The sequence below is a fragment of the Triticum aestivum genome, chromosome 1D, assembly GCF_018294505.1.
Source record: "Triticum aestivum cultivar Chinese Spring chromosome 1D, IWGSC CS RefSeq v2.1, whole genome shotgun sequence".
NCBI lineage: Eukaryota > Viridiplantae > Streptophyta > Magnoliopsida > Poales > Poaceae > Triticum > Triticum aestivum.
This window is the reverse complement of record NC_057796.1, coordinates 349,931,374-349,935,548: the sequence shown is the minus strand read 5'-3', so window position 1 is coordinate 349,935,548 and position 4,175 is coordinate 349,931,374.

Sequence of the window (4,175 nt, the reverse complement as noted above, 5' to 3'; positions counted from 1 at the left end):
GCGCGGGCCGGCTTCCCGCAACATGGACGGCCGGCTGCCGTCTCCCCGTTACTCCGCACCGGCGCCCTCCTGCTCGCGGGCTCCGCGTCCCGGGCCGTGCTGGTTTCCTCCGCATCTGCGCGCCCGGCCGTTCGGCCCCGGATCTCGCCCGCCGGCTCCGCCCACATGCCGGCTCAGCCTCTACCCGCGGCCGAGTTCTCTGCCTTGCCGGGCCTCCTCGCCGCTGCGCCCGGCGCCGCCTCCGCCTGCTTCGCGCCAGTTTCCGCCTGTCGGCTCCCGCCGTAGCCGGCTGCCCGTCGTGGCCGACTGCTGTAGGAAATGGGCCGCCTGCCCAATGGCCGGCTGGAAGAAAAAAGAGAGAAAGGGCCGAGTGCCCAATCCGGCTGAGAGGTGGCCGAGTGCTAAAAAAAGAAAAAAAAAGAAGAAGAAGAGTCGGCCGACTGCTGCTGGGTCAACAAAGTGTGCCGACTGGCAACCTAGCCGGGTGCTAAAAAAATAAAAAGTGGCCGACTGCCTCAAAAAGCAGAAAGAAAGAAAGAAAGAAAGAAAGAGATGCTGGCCGACTGCTCCCATCAAGATGCGACCCTATCCTAAAGAAACTCGAAGGTCCCACCAAGGATAGAAGCGCATCTTGAAGACGCTTTTGCAAGGTGGATATCATTACATCAACATTACATCAAAGATGGGGATACATACGAGGCATACAAATGCCGCCAGAATACATCAATACAACATACATAAGATCAACATCCGACTACGGATGAAACACAAACAGAAGCTCAAACGACATCGACCCTGCTAGCCCAGGCTGCCGACCCGGAACCTAACCCAAGATCGACGAAGAAGAAGAAGAACTCCAACATGAATAAACATCGCTCTCGCGTCATGATCATCACATAACCTGTACCTGCAACTGGTGTTGTGGTAAACTGTGAGCCACGAGGACTCAGCAATCCCATTACCATGGGTATCAAGACTAGCAAAGCTTAATGGGTAAGGAAGGGGTAAAGTGGTGAGGCTGCAGCAGCGACTAAGCACAGTATGGTGGCTAACTCACGAAACAAGGGCGCGAAGAGGAGATAAGCAAACGGTCGCGAACTAGTAATGATCAAGAAGTGATCCTGAACTCCTACTTACGTCAAACATAACCCCAAAACCGTGTTCTCCTCTCGAACAACCCCGAAAAGAGACAATCACAGTTACGCACACGGTTGGTGTATTTTAGAAGAGTTTACTTCAAGTTTACTACAACCGGATATTAACAAATTCCCATCTGCCACATAACCGCGGGCACGGCTCTCGAAAGTTTATACCCTGCATGGGTGTCCCAACTTAGCCCATTATAAGCTCTCACGGTCAACGAAGGATATTCCTCCTCCCGGGAAGACCCGATCAGTCTCGGAATCCCGGTTTACAAGAGATTTCGATAATGGTAAAACAAGACTAGCAAAGCCGCCCGATGTGCCGACAAATCCCGATAGGAGCTGCACATATCTCGTTCTCAGGGCACACTGGATGAGCAAGACGTCGGGTTGGCATAGACCCTGGTTGCCCAGGGGGCGCCGGACATCGCTCGGTTTGGACCAGCACTCAGAGGAGCACTGGCCCCGGGGGGCTAAAATAAAGATGACCCTCGGGCTCCGGAAACCCAAGGGAAAAAAGGGCTAGGTGAGGCGAATGTAAAACCAAGGTTGGGCCTTGCTGGAGGAGTTTTATACAAGGCGAACTGTCAAGGGGTCCCCATAACACCCAACCGCGTTAGGAACGCAAAATAAAGGAACATAACACCGGTATGACGGAAACTAGGGCGGCAAGAGTGGAACAAAAGACCAGGCATAAGGCCGAGCCTTCCACCCTTTACCAAGTATATAGGTGCATTTATAATATAAGAGATATTGTGATATCCCAACATAAACATAATCCAACATGGAGCAAACTTCATCTTCATCTTCACCTGCAACTAGCAACGCTATAAGAGGGGCTGAGCAAAAGCGGTAACATAGCCAAACAACGGTTTGCTAGGAAGGGTGACAAAGGTTAGAGGTTCATGGCAATTTCGGAGGCTTGATAAGCAAGTGGTAGGTAGCGCAGCATAGCGGTAGAACGAAGCAAGTATCATAGCAATGATAGTAATGAGATCCAAGGTGACGGTCATCTTGCCTGAAATCCTCCTAGGAAGAAGAACGAGTCCATGAAGAAGATGAAGCCACGAAGACGAACCAAGCGTAGGCGAACGAATCCTCACGAACGCAACGAAACGGGAACTATCGAGAAGACGCACACAACATGGTAAACACGCCACACATGAACAAGGCGTGATGCTCAACCAAGTAAGATGCAAGACAAGGCTACATGAATCTACTCATGGCAAGAGATGATGCATACAAGAGCAACACATCAAAGCAAGTTTAAATGATGCCGGAAACAACATATAACAATTCCGGTAAGTCCTCATATGCAAATTTCGAAATTGGTCCAGATCTCAATAAACTTTATGTTCAAGTTTTTAAATAGCAAGTTAAGATGCACCAAGATGATCTACACGAAATTCTAGTCAAATTACATATAAAGTTCGTTTAATTCGGAGCTACGGCCTAGAAGATATGAGCAAAACAAGTTAAACATGGGATTGATGCAAAATGCATTCAAACATCAAGCAAAACACTCAAAACATGGATGCAACAAGGTAACATGAAACTACATGCAACACTAAGCAAGTTTCATATAGAGCATGCTCGAAACGGAGCAAGGGTGCAACACATACACTCCAAACAAGATATAACAACAATCTGTCCAAAACAGCAACTAGGCATTTTGCAAGCATCAAAACAATATGCTACAGCACCTCAACATGAAAACAAAAGGCATGGACATGATTTACAGGTAAAGCATAACAAAACATGAACATGGAGCTATCTCCATAAATCACTAGAACATGCTCAAAAGGACATGGCAAGATTGCAAATAATAACAGTTCACAGACTTAGCAAAAATCACTGGACATGGCAGAAATAACATCTGGTTGCTAAGTTTACAGCTATCAAACAACATGCTATGGAACAGATCATATCAAACAAAGGCATGGCATGAATATACTAATTGCATAGAACAAAAGCCCTTACTGATCACGAGCCAAAAAGGCACAGAAGATATGATGGCACCCATGTAAACATAGCAAGTTATATGACAGATTCAGACTTGGCAGAAAAACTGAGCATGGCATCAACAGAATTATGAAAGCATCTTTGCGAGCTCAAATCACTCATCACAAAGCATTTCATGGCATGTGAAGGTAACTCACAGTAAGAAGACATGTTCATGAAGCTAATCATGGCAATAGAATAATCATAGGGTGCACCGATCACTAGTAAAGCACATGGCAAAACTGAACTTAATGTTAACAGGCTGGCAGCAACATTATTTAGCAAGTTTGGAGCAAGGTTCCAACAAGCTACAGCAGGCTATAAATACAACCAAAGGCATGGATTGATATAGTATCACATTTATAAGAAAACATCCTTAGTGAACATCTCCATATTATGCATAGATTTATTGTTAGCATCAAGCAAAGATAGCAGCATGATATAACAGTTTCAGCATTGACAGAAAATTAACAGAAAGTAGCCCACTTCACAAGCTTGAAGCACTCACTACAGGGCATAACAAAATACATGGATGGCACCACTGTTAATATGGCATGTTGTATCTCATAACACATGTAGACATCATGCTCAAACGAAAATCACATAAAAAGATACAAAAATGACAAATGAGCAAGTTCTGTTAAACTACAGCAGACAACATCATATAGCAGTCTTGCAACGATGATTAGGGCATCAAGATGAACTCAAATAAGCATGTCTCAATGGAACAAAATGTAGAGCATCCCACAATGAACATTCTGATATATCATACAACCTCATAGGATGAACATGCACAAAGTTACACACTCCACAAGATGCATGAATGATGTGAAATCTCAGGGACTGAAAATTCAACCTCGTAGATCTAGGGTTGCCCGGCGCGGATCCCGAGGTTCACCGTAGAGCTCGCCAGAGTTGAGGGGGAAGACGGCCGGACCTGCGGGGAGGAGGCCGGAGCTCGGGGAAGACGCCGGAGGAGGCCGGGGAGGGCGGATCCAGACAAGATCTCGTCGGATCCGGCCGGATCCCGGC